General features: G+C 42.3%; 2 pseudogenes; one reads left to right on the top strand and one right to left on the bottom strand.

The window, feature by feature from the left end:
- Positions 1 to 599: 599 nt before the first annotated feature.
- LOC121483280 lies at positions 600 to 7560 on the bottom strand (annotated as a pseudogene).
- LOC121483279 lies at positions 7088 to 8896 on the top strand (annotated as a pseudogene).
- The last annotated feature ends 9324 nt before the right edge of the window (positions 8897 to 18220 follow it).

An 18220-nucleotide genomic window follows, 5' to 3' on the forward strand; every position in this document is an offset into this window, starting at 1 on the left:
TCACAATTAAACATGCCAAAGGAGAAGCCATGTTGTCAAAATGCCCACTTAACCCACCCGAACATCTCAAACCCACCCTTTGCTGACCTTCTATAACCCCATTTTTTAAAGTTTTTTTTTCTTTTTTTAAACAAGAGAAAGTAGACAGGTACATGTTGGTAAATGCTAACTGTCCATATTCACATAGAGACACAGTGTAATCTCTGAGCCCAATATACAGAGAAAGGAGGAAAAAAGCCAGAATTCTATGCACTACTACACAGGGGCCTAGCACACTTCAGCTTCCAGCAGAGCTAAGGGAGCAGAAGGTTCTTCTTTTTTCCCACAGAGCACAGTGGTGTTGATTCCATAAAGTTTTTGTTGAGACAGGAAGGAATAAAAATGAATTTGGAACAGAAAGGGGTAGAGATTCTTTTCCCGCTGTATTCTGCTCAAAGTATTTCCCCCCAAAATAAGTTGAGAACAATGGTATAAAGGGAGAGAAAAGAGACTTCAAAAAACAGGGTGAATGAGCACAAGAGCCGGGGGGGGGGGGGGGGGGGAAGAGACGCAACTTGCTACCAGGGACTGGAGAAAATTAAAAAAGGAAGGTTGGAATCCATCAGTGTTCCAAATTAGTCATCTTCTCCTTCATCCTCCTCTCCTTCCTCCCCCTCATCATCATCTTCATCTTCTTCACCTTCATCCTCATCTCCTTCTTCATCAATATCTTCCAATCCTTCTTCTTCTTCTTCATCATCATCATCATCTTCTTCTCCTTCTCCTTCTTCATCATCCATATCAGGAACCAGGTAGTACTGTAATGGATTTGGCCAAATATCATCTTTGATGACCTCTCCTAACTCATCTGCACCTGCATCAGAATGGTCAGTAAACCAGGTGAAGAAGCTCTCTGGTTCCTCCTGCTGTCTCTTCCTGCTGGCTTTATTCTGCGTTTCACTTGAACGTTTCATCAAATCCTTTCCAGATTTCCATTTGATTTCAGTGGACTTTGACGATGGATCACCACTCTCATTCAGATGAAATTTTTTGGAGAGAACTTTATTTTCGAAGTAAGGGTTTTCATCAAAATAGAAATCTATTCTGTAACCGATTTAAAATCTTCAAATTCTGTCACTTCGACTCTTGTCAAATAATGCAGCGCCTCTTCATCCTCCTCCCCAAGCAGTGCAGACACTTGTGGATGGTTGACAAATGTTGTTACCCAAAAATTGGGGATTTTGGCGATCAATTTCGACCTCTTCTGAAAAAATGGTTGGCGGAGTTTGTTATATTTCTGTTCTACTTTCAAAATCTCCTCACTGGCTTGTTTATTAAGTCTGTCTATTTCCTTTTGTACTTCATCAATATGTTCAATTGCTTTTTCTGAGGTCTTGTCGGCCCCGTCTTGGTTGGAGTTGAGCTCCTTTTCTGACACAGTGCTGCTCCGTGGTCTGTGTGTGTGTGGGGGGGAGCAGGGAGGGCAAATAAAGTCTTTTTAAAAAAAGAAATTAAATGTACCAAAAGGCCTTGAGTTGTTCACTTTAAAACGGTCAATTTTATGTTCTGTGACTTTCATATCAACAAAAAATGTAAAACTTCTGTGCTTCAGAAGATACCAACAAAAAAAGGGAAAAAAACAATCCACAGTATTGTAGACAATATTTGCAAATCATATATCTGACCAAGGACTTTTATCCTGAGTAATTATCTTTTACAATTCAACAATTGAAAGACAAATAACCTAAATAAAAATCCAACAAGCAAAGGATTTGAAAAGACATTTCCCCAAAGAAGATCTAGAAATGGCTAACAAGAACATGAAAAAGTGCTCAACATCACTACTTTATTAGGGAAATGCAAATCAAAGTTACAATGAGATACCACTTTACACCACTAGGATGGCTATAATTAAGAAAAATAGCAAGTGCTGGCAAGATGATAGAAATATAAAATGGTGTGGCCTCTTTGGAAAATAGTATGGCAAGTCCTCAAAAAGTTAAACATAGAATTTCCATATGATCTAACAATTCCACTCCTGGGTATAGGCCCAAGAGAAATTAAAATGTATGTTCACAAAAAAAATATGTGTACAAGAATGTTCATAGCAGTGTTATTCATAATAGCCAAAAAAGTAGAAACAACCCAAAAGTCTATCAACTGATAAATGAGTAACAAAATGTGGTATATCCATGGAATATTCATCTTTTAAGAGACCGTTCAAGTTCATAACACTTTATTTGATTCCTGCCTATTCTGACTCCAGGGATCACTGAATCCTCCTTCATTTCTCACAGTACCTCGCACATGTGTCTATTATGCTTTTCCTTTTGAGAAGTGAACCCCTCTACCACCACACTCTTTGTTATGTACATCATCACCGTTCCAGGAAATTCTTGCCTGGAAAGACAAAAGTTGCAAATAAACCTTATTGTGCATTTCAGGAACTTACTGAGAAAACCATATACTCATCAATAGAAAACACCAACCAAGAGTTTATACCCAAAGACTCTTTGAACCCCCTCCTCAAAATCCTCACCTGCAAGGTCCACCAATCTTAAACTCTTTTACCATGATTCTTATCCAATCATAACCAAGTCCCTTCTCCATTGAACGATCTACCGTTAACAAGGCTTCAAAATCTCATAAATATCCTGACTTCATCTTCACTGCTTACAGATGCTATGAAGTCTCTGAGCTAGTTCTCCCCTTTACTGTGGAGAGAATAAACTCATCTTTGTCTCATCAACAGATTGCTTTTGTGATATTTTGGAGGAACCAGAATTCCTCATTTGTTTACAGATTCGTCTCTTTCTACTAGGTTTTGAGTCCTTATAATGCATAGACTATGTCTGCTTCTCTTTTAATTCTCCATAGCTAGCATACTGTCTGGGATATGTCAGCATTTAACAAAGAATTTTATTCCAGTGATTGAAGGAAGGACAGGTAAGCAAACCTGGAGCGTATTAAAACACTTACGAGGCTATTGAAATAACACAGGCTAAAAAAGACAGGAGGCATAAATGAGGGCAGTCCAAATGGAGAAGACAATGAGATAGATTAAGAAAGTAGACCCCATGAGACCACATGACATATTTTATGTAGTGAATAAAGGAGAGAATTAAAACTGACTTTGAGTCAGAATTAAAACTGACTTTGAGTTTCTGTCTTGGGTGACTGGGTAGATGCCATGCACCAATAGCTCTTCTATTCTTTTTAACACTTTTTAAAGATTTATTTATTTATTTTTAGAGAAAGAACGAGATGGGGGAGGGACAGATGGAGAGGATCCCTTGTGTACTGTTGGTGGGAATGCAAACTGGTGCAGCCACTGTGGAAAACAGTATGGAGGTTCCTCAAAAAACTAAAAATAGTAGTACTATATGATCCAGAAATTCTACTTCTGGATATATATGTGAAGAAAAAGAAAACACTAATTCAAAGCGATATCTACACCCTATGTTCATTGCAGCATTATTTAAAACAGCCAAGATATGGAAGTAACCAAAATATCCACAGATGGATGAAAGGACAAAGATGTGTGTGTCCCACGCAGTTGAAATACTACTCAGCTATAAAAGAGAATGAAACTTTGCAATTTGAGACAACATGGATGAACCTAGAGGGTATCATGCTAAGTGAAATAAGTCAGGCAGAGAACGACAAATACCACACAATTTCACTTATATATGAAATCTAAAAGAAAGCACTAATTCACAATTTGTGCTAATTAACACAAAATGAACAAACAAAACAAAACCCATAGATGCAGAAAACAAACTGATCTTCGCCAGAGTGAGGGGCTTGGGGGTGGTAGTAGTGGGAACAGGGGATCAAGAGGTACAAACGTTCAGTCATAAAACAAGTAAGTCATTGGGGATGTAATGTACAGCATGGTGACTATAGTAATAATATTGTTTTGCATAAATAGTGAATTTATATGGTGACAGGGGGAAACCAGACTTCTGGTGACCATTTCATAGTGTATACAAGTATCAAAGCACACTTGAAACTAACATAATGTTATATGTCAATTATACTTCAATTAAAAAGAAAAGATAGGGCAGCCCTGGTGGCGCAGTGGTTTAGCGCCGCCTGCAGCCCAGGGCATGATCCTGGAGACCCTGCATCTAGTCCCACATCAGGCTCTCTGCGTGGAGCCTGCTTCTCCCTCTGCCTGTGTCTCTGCCTCTCTCTCTCTGTGTCTCTCTCATGAATAAATAAATAAAATCTTTTAAAATAAAATAAAAGAAAAAGAAAAGATATATAAGAGAACAGCAGAGGGCATCATTATATAAAAGGTAGACTCAGGATAAAAAAAAGCAGTCTGAAGAGTGGATCAACATTTTCAAGCTATAATGGATTTTTAAAAATAACCTCAAACTTGCATAATATTTTATAAAATTAACAAAATAAATTTACATATGGCTGCTGAAATACATGATTTGTCCTCACCATAATCATGTGATGTGCACAGGGAAATAGATGATGCTATTTTATGGATGAGGATGAGGAAATAAGCTTGAGGCCAGCAAGTTTTCCAGGCACTCAAAGCTAGTGAAAAGCCAAGATAAGACTAAAGCCAGATCTTTCAACTCATTTATTTCAATTCACTGGCTTGAAAGACCAAAAACCATAAAGAGGTTTGGATGGTTTCATGAAAAGTAATTATTTCATGTCCTCTTTTCCGTATGTGAATAATCATTATACTACATAAACATGTATAAAAAATAAGGCCTCTTTATTTACTGTAGTTGGTCTAATCTTGTTCAGGAGCTCTCCACCTCAATGGAATGTAGGTGATATAGGGAAAAGTTTACAGATGCTCCTAGAAAGTAGAATTTGGATAACCAATTGAAAATGGGATCACACTCTGCTTGTCTCTGCTTGTCTTTGCTGCAGGATGGCTGGTCTGGTCTTTCTGGACTGATATACACTGCATGCAAGTGGTTCCTGCCTTCAGTGGCTTTGTCCAACTTCCAAGCCTCTGTTGGTCCAGTGATCCTAGCAGTATCTCCATGACCCTTCAATGGAGCACATGATAGGTGGATCAGTTTGGGTCTTTCAAGAAGCAGATACTAGTGTGGGTTTAGATGTGCAAGACACATTTCACCCCATTCTACCAGTCAAAGCAAGTTCCAGGGTCAGCCCATATTCAAGGAGGAGAAATAGACACCACCTCCTCATAGGAGGAATGACATGTACATACCATAATGGGAAGAATTGTTGGCCATCCCTTTATAATATTCAAAGTCATGCAATTAGAAGAGATCACCCAGGGACTGAGTATAGACAGATACAAGGTGAGGATTGAGGTCAGGGATACTCCAATGATGAAAAGAAACCTGCAAATGAGACAGACAATACTAATGCAAGAGATGTTGGAAAGCCAGGCAACAGACCTAGGTTCAAATCCCAGTGGCGGGAACTCCTGCCTACTGCTCAGGGCATGATCCTGGGGTCCTGGGATGGAGTCCCGCATCAGGTTCCCTGTGGAGAGCCTGCTACTCCCTCTGCCTATGTTTCTGCCTTTCTCTCTGTGTCTCTTATGAATAAATAAATAAATTCTTTAAAAAAATCCCAGTGGTGCCTTGGATACCTCCAGGGCTCTAGGAAATTTCTTAAACTTGCTAGCCTTCATTTCTTCATCCATAAAATAAGGATAAGAATAGTATCTACTTTCCTATTCCTTTTCTTTATCACAAGCAGAGAAAGAATAAGTAAATACAATTGTCTTTTGGATCAAACACAAGGAAGCCATTGGTGACTTTGGAAAGTGGAATATTGGGAGCAGAAGAGAAATTGGCTGAGGGACGAAATGAAGCTTCTTTCAGGAGGCTTAGCTGTAAAGAAAAGGTAGGGGCTAGAGTGGAACAAAGCATCAACTGTGAAGGTTTGTTTGTTTGCTTTTTTAAAGATAGTAGGAAAGAAGACATGGATGGATCTTGAAGTCATTATGATAAAGTGAAGTAAGTCAGGCAGAGCAAGACAAATACAGTATGATTTCATTTCTATGTAGGATCTAAAGAACAAGACAGGCTTATGGATACAGAGAACAGATTGGTGGTTGCCTGAACTGGTGGCCAAGGGTTGGGTGAAATGGGGAAGGGTGTCAAAAGGTACAAAGCTCTAGTTATAAAATAAATAAGTCATGGGGACATAATGTACAACAGGAAGACCATAGTCAATAATACCATATTGCATATCCAAGAGTTGCAAAGAGAGTAGATATTAAAAGTGCTCATCACCAGAAAAAAATATTTTAACTATGCATGGTGACAGATGTTAACTAGACATCGTGATGATCATTTTGCAATACACACAAATACCAAATTGTTCTGTTGTATGCATGAAACTAATATAACTTCATATGTCAATGACATTGCCAGTTTTGAAAAGAGGGTGGCTATTTGAACATGTTTAAAATGCTGATGAGAAGGAGTTAGTAGAAAGGGAGTGTTTGAAACAAGAGAAAAAGAGGATAAAAGATGGGATATGGTCCTCAGGTTTGAAATGGATGGGATCCACGTACAGGGGGATGATCAAGTTTGGATAAGAAGCAGGACTCCTCTTCTGCCAAATCTGGTTGCAAAGAGATAAAAGTGGAGTCCAGATGCCAATTAACTTGTAGGCAGTATCTGTTTTCTTAGTGACTCAGAGAAGAGGTGCTCTGTGATGGAGAGAGGCTGGCGGTGAGGCAGAGACTAAGGGGTTGAAAGACTGTGGAGGCTGACAGACCAAAGGGTGGTCCCAGGTTGGGGAATCATTTGTAGATCTTGCAGCACCAAATGACTTGCTGGTGTGGTTCAGTCCAGCAGAGCTCTCTCTTTTCCTGGGGGAAAAGAGCAGGGATGGCAGATGGGGTGGCCTGATCCAGGCTTGGGTTTTATAAGGCAGACATTTGGCTAATTTTGATGCAGCCTTTTAGAAAGACTGAGGCCCTAGAAGAAGGGGACCCTGAAGGCAAGTCACTGGGGTGACCCACAGGCGGGGCCAGTCATTAAACAGGTGCACTTCAGTGCCAGGCACTGAACTGGGCTCTTGACAAGCATCCTTTCATAATCCTCAGAACATCCCCAGAGTTCCACAGGGTCCCATATCCTGGGCCATGAGTGAACTGAAGGACTTCCCCTTGCAGTTCCATGACTTTAAGGCTGTGGACCACCTGAAGGTCCATCCACACTACAAGGCTGTGCTAGCCCACTCTGAGGATGATGGCATCAGCATTGAAGAGCTGGACACTCTGCAGCTGGAGCTTGAGACCCTGCTTTCCTCTGCCATCCAGCGGCTGCAGGTTCTCGAGGCTGAAACCCAGATCCTCACTGACTAGCAGGATAAGAAAGGTGATCGATGATTCCTGAAGCTGGGTGGAGACCATGAGCTCGGAGCTCCCCCCAAACATGAAAAGATGAAGAAGCAGAAACTGGAAGCGAAGGTGGGACATGGGCCGGGCCCTGGTCCCAGGTGGCCCAAATCCAAAACCCTTCAACCCAAGATCCAGGAATATGAATTCACTGATGACCCAACTGACGTTGTTGTGCCCAAGATTACGAATCCGAGAAACCACCAAGGAGCCGACATCGATGCAAACACACGAGGGTTTATTTACAAGCTCGAGCTTGCGTCCAAGTATACCCGACACAGCGGAGCAGGGACTTGGACCCCAAGGCTAAGAGGCGTAGCAGCTTTATAGGAGCCAGTGGCCAATGGGATTGTAACTTATGCAGAAAGTTACACAGTCATGTCGGTCCACACGCAGGTGGCCAATTGAATAACATTTTACCCTATAGTATCTATTTGAACTGGCCTATGACTTTGGTCAGAATTGACGTGCAGTTTTGGCGGGCACAAGGCGGGGTTACATTGTTATGAGCCGATTTCTGGTAAGGGTGTGCCCAGCGGCTTCACTAGGGTGGGGCAGCGCCTTAAGCAATAAGCAGGTCATGTGGGGGTCATAAAGGAGATGGCGGGTGTAGCACAAAACGGAGTTAGTCCTGCTCTGCTTGTCCAGGGGTAGGGGATTTTTGTTAAATTTCCTGGGTCCCACAATGTGCCACGGACCCCCAAGAATGATCAGGTTCTGGGCTTCTGGAGAGCCCTACTGTGCTGATATCACCAGTGAGAAAGTATGCACACTAGAGAAACTACTGAAACCCCCAGAAGATGAGGCTGAACATTACAAGCTCCCACCCCTGAGGAAGCACTACTCCCAACGCTGGGCGCAGCAGGACCTGCTGGAGGAACAGAAGGATGGGGCCTGGGCAGCAGCCGTGACTGACAAGAAAAAAGGCCTTATGGGGCCGCTGAGCCAACTGCACACTAAAGATGTGGATGCCCTGCTGAAGAAGTCTGAGGCCCAGCATGAGCAGCCTGAAGATGGGTGCCCCTTTGGTGCTCTGATGCAGCGCCTCCTACAGGCCCTAGTAAAGGAAAATATCACTTCCCCTATGGAGGACTCTCCTATTCCTGACATGTCTGGGAAGGAATCAGGGGACGATGGGGCAAGCACCTCTCCCCACAATCAGAACAAGCCCTTCAGTGTGCCACATACCAAGTCCCTGGAGAGCTGCATCAAGGAGGAGCTGATTGCCCAGGGCCTGCTGGAGTCTGAGGACCGCCCTGCAGAGGACTCAGAAGATGACATCCTTGCCGAGCTGCACAAACGGCAGGCCGAGCTGAAGGCACTCAGTGCCCATAACTGTGCGGAGAAGCACGACATGCTGAGGCTGGGCAAAGGGAGGTAAGCCGGCAGGAGCTGAGGCAGAGGGTCCGCATGGCAGACAGCAAGGTCATGGACGCCTTCCGGAAGATCATAGCTGCCCAGCAGAAGAAGCGGACCCCAACCAAGAAGGAGAAGGACCAGGCCTGGAAGACTCGGAAGGAGCGTGAGAGCATCCTAAAGCTGCTGGATGGGTAGCCGTCACCCCTGTCGCAAGCCGCCTTCCCCTGGCCTGGGGGAAGGAGGGGTGGGAAGCCCACTTCCTTCTTTGGGCTGCCTGAACCTCAGGCCTGTGGGTGCCTGTTAAATGTCAAATCGTGACAGTCTCTAGAGGACTGTGGCCGTTCCCTGAGGTCTTTTGGCCTAGCTCTGTACAGCCAGGACATGGGAGGCCCTGCTGGGCTGGGCTGGGGCCCACACTGGGCTTCCCCCTCTTCACTATCCCCCACCCCCACTCCTCTCTCCCTCAAGGGCTTCTCCCTTTTGGTTTTGTAAAGCGCAAAGCTAAAAGTAAAGTGACTGCTGTGGTTTTTTAAAAAGTTAAAAAAAGACTGAGAATGTAAAGTTGGGTAGGAGGTCTGTGCTGAGCTTGAATTCTTATTTTTGGGAATAGCCAGTGACCTAGAAATGTCCAGGAAGTGAGGAAGAGGCAGCTAAAGATTTCTGAGTCCCTACCATTCACCAGGGCCACAGGATACTTCGGTGCATTTTCTCATTTAAATCTCAAACCACCTTGAAAGGTAGCTAACATCATCCTGGTCGTACAGAAGAATATCGTCAAAGCTCAGGGAGGCTAAGGAACTTGCCTGAGCCCGGTTTTCTTGTGCTTCCTTGGGAACGTGAAGGCAGGACAGAATATTGATGGGGCAAAGGGTGCATCAGGGCGTGATTAGCTTTATGACATTATTTTGAGTCTCCACACACACTGCATGTTTGGTATTCCTCTGGGAAATAACAGAGAGGAGGCCAATCAGCAGGCCTCTTTGTGCCTGGGTGAGGAGGGAATGTGCTCATTTATAATTCTGTCTTTTAAGTTTACCAATATCTTCACTTAGAGATTCCATCTGGACTACTCTCATTACATTTTCTTGCAGAAGACTGTCTCTCTCTCTCTTTTGCCAGCCCTAGCCCCAGACCCTGCCATTATTTTTTTATTATATATTTCTTAACATTTTATTTATTTATTTGAGAGAGAGAGAGAGAGAGAGAGACATAAAGAGAGGTGAGGGGAGATGGAGAAGCAAATTCCTGGGACTCCAGGTTCAAGACCTGAGTGGAAGGCAGACACTTAACTGACTGAACCACTCAGGCACCCTAGATCCTCTCTTTAAAAATCTCATTCACCTGGGTGGCTCAGTGGTTGAGCATCTGCATTTGGCTCAGGTCATGATCCCAGGGTCCTGGGAGCAAATCCCACATCAGGCTCCTGAGGGAGCCTGCTGGTCCCTCTGCCTATGTCTCTGCCTCTCTTTCTATGTCTCTCATGAATAAATAAATAAAACTCTTAAAAAAATCATTCAATGGCTTCTCCAAGTTCCCTTTTTAGAACAGTCTTTCTTAAATTTCCCTTTGACGTGGATCAGGATGTCATTCCTTGTCATTGTATCTTTATACCTGATTAATGACGTCACTGGTTCCCTTTCTTGCCAGCTTCCTGACTTAATTACAAGAAAACCTCTCACATTTTAGAGAGAAATGAAAATGTCAGGCATGACCAGGTTTGTGGGATGCTTGCTAATCCTAGGTCTCAGGTATATATGATCAAGTAATTGAAAAATCCTGAGTCCACTTCCTGCTGGCGCATCCCTTATCTTTAGCACAGGAGTGAAACTCAAAATAGGTTACCACCTGTATTGGCCTGCTCTAACCCATTAGGATGAACCATGGCTTAGCCCTGGAGCAGGGTCAGGCCTTAACCCTTTAGTTGCTAGATGATGGGGAGTATAGTGAAGGACAGGAGGGGATGGGCCAGCCAGAGTATAAGTAGGAGTTTCAGAACAGTAGCTACTTACCAAACACTATTAAAGGATTTTAAGGATTTCACAATTGGAAGAGTCTCATGGGGACTGACAAGCCTTTGGTGAGCCATGTGGACCAGGGGAATACTCTAGGATCGGTTGAACCACGGGATAGTAAGAGTCTGGATCCCAAGACAACCTCATGCGGCAGAGTTGCCATGCAGCCTGGAATGCTACTCCAAACTATAACGTGAGGAGGAAACATCTATTTGCTTGAAGCCACTGTCAGTTTGGGTCTCTGTTACAAGTAGCTGAAATAACATCCCAAATAGGAGGGGTTTGTGGGTTTATGTCGTTGCTACTTTTTTATTCATCTGAGCCACATATATGTCTATGTATTCCTTTCTAACTACCAGGTTAAGGCGAAGTGATGCTAGAAAGGCACAGGTGCTGAGATCTGATATTGATTTAAGGTCTATTATACCTCCTATTGAATGATAAGACCAAGCTCTTTTTCACTCACTTCTGGGGTGTACATTAGGCACTCTTAGAGGTTGTTGTGATCATTTAGATGATCCCATATGCCTCTTTTGGATAAGGAAACTGATATTAGTGGACTATCTGGGAAGTAGAATGGAATAGACCTTGATCTTTCTATAGTCTGTAGTTCAAGCAGGGACAGATTCATATTCCCCTTGAACCTTAACATTCCCACAAGATGAAGGTGATATAAAATAACACATGAAGCAGTGGGAGAGGAAGGGGCCACCTGTTCAGCCAGCCTGGTCAAGCTAGCCCTGGGGTTCACTGGGATGAGAGATGACACAATTGGAATGGAATGACTGGCCAAATGAGAAGTAGGATCCTCTACATTAAATAGTAACCTGATACCTGGTAGAGTTAATACTTACTTTGCTGCAGACAAGCTGCTTTCTCCCTAAAATAATCTGTTAACTCAGAGTTAACAGAACTGAAAAACAGTGAGTTGGTAAAATACTATAAGAGCAAGAACTGTGCTCTCTGGTTATAGAATTTGAGCTGGAGTTCCAGAGCTGTTCATCAAGAGTTTATAGTAAAATTGCAGTCAGAAATTATGATTTCCCCCAAGCAACCACAACAAACATTTTCCCAATTCCCTTCACCTTTACTGAGTATTTGTATACATGTGATCTCATTGAATGCCCACAACAACCCTGTGAAGTAAATCCTGTTATTCCCATTTAATGGATAATGACATCAAGGCCTGGAATGGTTACACAACCTCAAAATGACTTTCAGCTAGTATTGGACAAGAGTCAAACCTTGAACCCACACCTGTCTTCCTTCAAAACACAAACTTATAGTTAAGTTCTGCATCTGAAGTTCATTTTCAAGGACATGTGATGGGGCAGACCCACATGCACAGGCCTGCTTTACCTCTTAAGCCCTGGAGTTTGGAGTTAAGCAGGTCATAGGAGACTTGTTTTCACAGAAATACACATTTTCTTATGATTTTTGAGTGGCAGTTGTCAAGGACAATATTTTCGCTTTAGTGATTGACCTGCTGTGAGGAGTCCACAAGCCCAACAGCCTGGGGTGACTGGGGAGAAACCAGGGGTGTGAAGGCTTCACAACTTGGATCATTAGCTAGCCTGGAAAGAAAAATGATTGCATCTCCAGTTGACCAGAGCTCATCATGGGAAGACAGATACCTGATTAATGGAAAATCTTATTCCAGGAAACAGCTTTATTTCTAGGCACAGGGATGGCTTATAGGTTTTCCAGAAGGTTGTTCTTCTCCCTTCAAAGTAAGCTGCAGGGTCTTTTATAATCTTTTCAGCACTCCTCTGTAATTTCCCACACTCTCATCTGAGAATAAAGGCAGGAAGCCCTATTTTAACATGAATTCTAGACATGAAGAGAGCAAGGGAAACAAGCCTGTCTGTTTTGGTTTTTTGGTTTGTTTTAAGGTAAGGACTTCTACCCATCCAATATGGAATCAGAACCTGGACCCGGGGAGCTTACACAGTGTATATTTTATTAGTGATCTGGGGACTTGGGGGTCCAAGATGAATGGACTTGGCTTCTTTCCTCTGGGACCTGATGAGAAAGATCTGTTGTTTGGGCACTAAGCTCAGCCTAGTGATTGAACAACAAATAACAGGGAAGGAGAAGGTCCCTTAGGGAAGCAAGAGAGTGTTTGGAAAAAAAAGTCTAAGTTTATAAGATAAGCCTCTGGGGCAATAATCAAGTTCTATGCATATTCACTCTCAAACACACATGTCAACCCAGAGTCTGGTGAAGAATATACAGCCCCCGAAGGTCAGTATGACAGAATCATTAAACTGGGGAGGAAATTATAAACACCAATAATCAAATTAAACAAAAAAAAATCATTTGTTCATTAACCAAATGTTAGAGTGTGATTCCAGTTGTTCTCTAACCATAATGTACATCAGAATTTCTTTTCCTTACCAGTCCCCTATTATGCAATGACTGCCTATTATCAAACTCCCTAAACATGGTTGCTGTGCAGTTAGAACTCACTGAAATCCTGGGATCAGCTATTCTATGGTTGATTTACCTGATGTACCAGTTAAGATGCTCCTGACTATAAATAACAGAAAAACTTTGCCCCTTTTTAAATCAGGCAACTTTTTTTATTGTTGAATTGGACTTAAAAAAATATTTTATTTATTTGAGAGAGTGAGCATGAACAGGGGCAGGAGAGGGAGAAGTAGACTCCTTGCTGAGCAGGAAGCCCAACATGGGACTTGATCTTAGGACCCCTGGATCATGACCTGAGCCAAAGGTGGACACTTAACCGACTGAGCCATCCGGCTGCCACTGTTGAGCTGCACTTGATGATACCTTTCAACTGCTGAATCAACCAACCCCAAGGGCTGCTCTGACTTAAACAATCAGGTAGTGGGGCACCTGGGTGGCTCAGTGATTGAGCATCTGCCTTTGGCTCAAGGTGTGATTCCGGGGTCCTGGGATCGAGTCCCACATCAGGCTCTCTGCAGGAAGCCTACTTCTCCCTCTGCCTATGTCTCTGCCTTTCTGTCTCTCATGAATAAATAAATAAAATTAAATTTTAAAAGTAAAAATAAAAAAACCCAATCAGGTAGTGTATTAGTTTCTCATAGCTGCTATAACAAATTACCCAATCAGGTAGTGTATTAGTTTCTCATAGCTGCTACAACAAATTACCATGAACACAATGAGCCATTATTCTGTTGACCACAAGTTGGTTTACAAGATTGCATAACTGGGAGCAAAAAGTCAGAGAAGGCTTCAAGGTTGGTTGAGTCAGCAGTTTAAAATATCATCAAGTACAATTCAACAATAAAAAACCAAACCACCTGGTTTAAAAAGGGACAAAGGACTCGAATAGAAATTTTTTCAAAGAAGGTATACAAATGGCCAATAAGTACATGAGAAGATGCTCAAATCGCTAGTCAGTAGGGAAATGCAAATTCAAACCATAGTGACATACCACTTTACATCATAAGGATGGCTATTATTGAAAAGAAAAACAAACAAAATAACCAGTGTTGGTGAGGAAGTGGAGAAAATGGAACCCTCATCTTTTGCTGGTGGGAATGTAAAATGGTGCAAAGGCTATAAAAATCGGTATGCTGATCCCTCAAAAAATTAAACGTAGAATTACCATATGATCCAGCAATTCCATGTCTGGGTATATACCCAAAGGGAATTGAAAGTAAGGACTCAGATATTTGTACACCTGTGTTCATAGCAACATTATTCACAATGGCCAGAAGTTGGAAACAACCCAAGTGTCCATAGACAGATAAATGCATAAACCATAAGAGGTATCAACATACAATGGAAAAAAAAACATACAATGGAATTTTATTCAGAATTAGCAATGGAGGACTTTTTTACATCTGCTACAACATGGTTGAACCTTGAAAACATTACGCTAAGTGAAATAAGCCAGTCACAAAAGGACAAATATTTATGATTTCTCTCATATGAGGTTCCTAGAGTAGTCGAATTCGTAGGTACAGAAAGCAGAATGGTGATTGTCAAGGGCTGGTGGGGAGGGAGAAAGGGGAGTTATGGATAATGGATACAGTTTCAGTTGAGGAAGAGGAAGAAATGGTGTGAAGATGGTAAATCTTATGTTCTGTGTGTTTTACCACAAATTTTCAAAATGTTACCAACGACCCAGATTCTTTGAATCACTGTAGTCTGTTATCCAGAGATCTTCTGCTCTTATCATAAGGCTACATTCTCCCCCACGGTCATGAGAAAATTGTCAACAGCAATCAGAGCCATATATTTTCTGGCTTACACCTATATCTCTCTCTCTTTTTGAAAAGATTTTATTTATTTACTCATAAGAGACACACACAGAGAGGCAGAGACATAGGCAGAGGAAGAAGCAGACTCCCCACAGGGAGCCTGATGCAGGACTCAATCCCAGGACCTTGGGACCACGACCCGGGCCAAAGACAGACACTCAACCACTGAGCCACCCAGGTGCCCACAACGTATCTCTTGAAAGCAAGGACAATGTTTCCTAAAAGATTCCCAACAAATCTTTACTTGAATTTCAGGCAGGTAAAAGTGTCTGAACCATAACTGGCAAAAGGGAGAGGTTTGTACTCAGACCAATAGGGTTTACACCTTAAGCTGAGAGCAATTTCCCAACTTGCCTTGCTGCAATTTGATAGGAAAAAGATGAAATGAGTACCAAAGAATGAGCCAGAATGATGACTACTGCCACTATATAATGTTTGCAGTGACCCTGATTCAAGTGCACAGATCAGGATGCAGAATCTCTGTGCAAAATTCAAGCCATCCTTCCAATTCCTCCCCAGCTGTCCTCTTCCAGTGCCATCAACACTTCCCTACATCATGGTTCTGATGCCCACCTCCCCCGTATCTTACTTTATGGGCAATAGGGGAGATCACACCTATGGACACAGGGGCATAGATGGAGAAGGCATAGGAAAAAAGGCCATTTGTATCAATATCTCCTGGGAAGTGCCTTGAAACTAGGGATTCTGGGATCCAGCCCAAGGAATGCTGAATCAGAACCTTAAATAAAAATTAAATTTAAATTGTTATTTCTCTTTCACAAATTGGCATTTTAAGAGGTGCCCTAGGTGAGTGTGATGCTCAAAATGGAATATGCTTTGAGAAACACTCACTGGTCCTGTCTTTGCTAAGAAACATTCTGGGTGTTATGAGTAGAGAAATAAAGATGATATGGGTCATGTTTGGAGGAGTTCTCAGTCCACTGGGGAGAATAGATACTTCAATAATTATGACAAGACCTGATAGGTACTTTGGTAGAGATAGGAACAGAATCCTATGAAGCTGAATCACTATATTGTACACCTGAAACTAATATGATGCTGTATGTTAATTACACTGGAATTTAAAAAGAATTCTATGAGGCTGATACTGTCTAAGGGAGTCAGGAAAAGATTCACAGAATATTTAGCTATAGTGAGATAGCATTACAATGGTGAGTCTACATTGAAGGAAGAGAGGCAGACAGAGAGAGAGAATTTGATCATTCAGGCTACCAGGAAGATTCAGTGAGTCCCAGAGTTAGGTGATCATGAGAAGACAGAAATATATTTGTGGTTTCCTCATGGGATCTCCCTTCCCCACTTCTCACAGCTTCAGCATTTTACTGTACTGCTCTGAATGTGATTCTGGTGCTTAATGATACATAGTTTTCACATACATATTTATGTACTAGACTGTATAAACAAAACCATGCAACATGTGCTTTGGGATGGTTCAGTAAATTTTCAGTAAAATTTCAAGGGCAGTTTTGACTATATGCAGTTAAACCTGATATTGCTCCTTTAAACTGAATTTCCCATCTCCATCCACATTCTATCCCAGCACTTTTATTTATTTTTTAATAAATTTATTTTTTATTGGTGTTCAATTTACCAACATACAGAATAACACCCAGTGCTCATCCCGTCAAGTGCCCCCCTCAGTGCCTGTCAACCATTCACCCCCACCCCCTGCCCTCCTCCCCTTCCACCACCCCTAGTTCGTTTCCCAGAGTTAGGAGTCTTTATGTTCTGTCTCCCTTCCTGATATTTCCCACACATTTCTTCTCCCTTCCCTTATATTCCCTTTTCCCCAAATGAATGAGAACATATAATGTTTGTCCTTCTCCGATTGACTTATTTCACTCAGCATAATACCCTCCAGTTCCATCCACGTTGAAGCAAATGGTGGGTATTTGTCGCTTCTAAAGGCTGAGTAATATTCCATTGTATACATAGACCACATCTTCTTTATCCATTCATCTTTCGATGGACACCGAGGCTCCTTCCATAGTTTGGCTATTGTGGACATTGCTGCTATAAACATTGGGGTGCAGCTGTCCCGGCGTTTCATTGCATCTGTATCTTTGGGGTAAATCCCCAACAGTGCAATTGCTGGGTCCTAGGGCAGGTCTATTTTTAACTCTTTGAGGAACCTCCACACAGTTTTCCAGAGTGGCTGCACCAGTTCACATTCCCACCAACAGTGTAAGAGGGTTCCCTTTTCTCTGCATCCTCTCCAACATTTGTGGTTTCCTGCCTTGTTAATGTTCCCCATTCTCACTGGTGTGAGGTGGTATCTCATTGTGGTTTTGATTTGTATTTCCCTGATGGCAAGTGATGAGGAGCATTTTCTCATGTGCGTGTTGGCCATGTCTATGTCTTCCTCTGTGAGATTTCTCTTCATGTCTTTTGCCCATTTCGTGATTAGATTGTTTCTTTCTTTGGTGTTGAGTTTAATAAATTCTTTATAGATCTTGGAAACTAGCCCTTTATCTGATAGGTCATTTGCAAATATCTTCTCCCATTCTGTAGGTTGTCTTTTAGTTTTGTTGACTGTATCCTTTGCTGTGCAAAAGCTTCTTATCTTGATGAAGTCCCAATAGTTCATTTTTGCTTTTCTTTTGCCTTTGTGGATGTATCTTGCAAGAAGTTACTGTGGCCGAGTTCAAAAAGGGTGTTGCCTGTGTTCTCTTCTATGATTTTGATGGACTCTTGTCTCACATTTAGATCTCTCATCCACTTTGAGTTTATCTTTGTGTATGGTGAAAGAGAGTGGTCCAGTTTCATTCTTCTGCATGTGGATGTCCAATTTTCCCAGCACCATTTATTGAAGAGACTGTCCTTTTTCCAGTGGATAGTCTTTCCTCCTTTGTCGAATATTAGTTGACCATAAAGTTCAGGGTCCACTTCTGAGTTCTCTATTCTGTTCCATTGATCTATGTGTCTGTTTTTGTGCCAGTGCCACACTGTCTTGATGACCACAGCTTTGTAGTACAACCTGAAATCTGGCATTGTGATGCCCCCAGATATGGTTTTCTTCCAGCACTTTAAATAGCTATTTTAGAGGAGGAGTGGCAGTTATCCAGGTGGGGAAGTAGGGGGAGACATCCCAGGAGAGGAACCAAAACTGTCAGCAGAGTTACCAAAGAGCATAACACACTGGGGGGAACAGCCAGTCCAAGTTTTGGCCAGGCTTGCAGAAGATGTGTGAAGTAAAGTAGCAGGAGATGTGATCAGGCAGGTCAGGTGAGTTG

Source organism: Vulpes lagopus, chromosome X (assembly GCF_018345385.1).
Source record: "Vulpes lagopus strain Blue_001 chromosome X, ASM1834538v1, whole genome shotgun sequence".
Classification (NCBI taxonomy): domain Eukaryota; kingdom Metazoa; phylum Chordata; class Mammalia; order Carnivora; family Canidae; genus Vulpes; species Vulpes lagopus.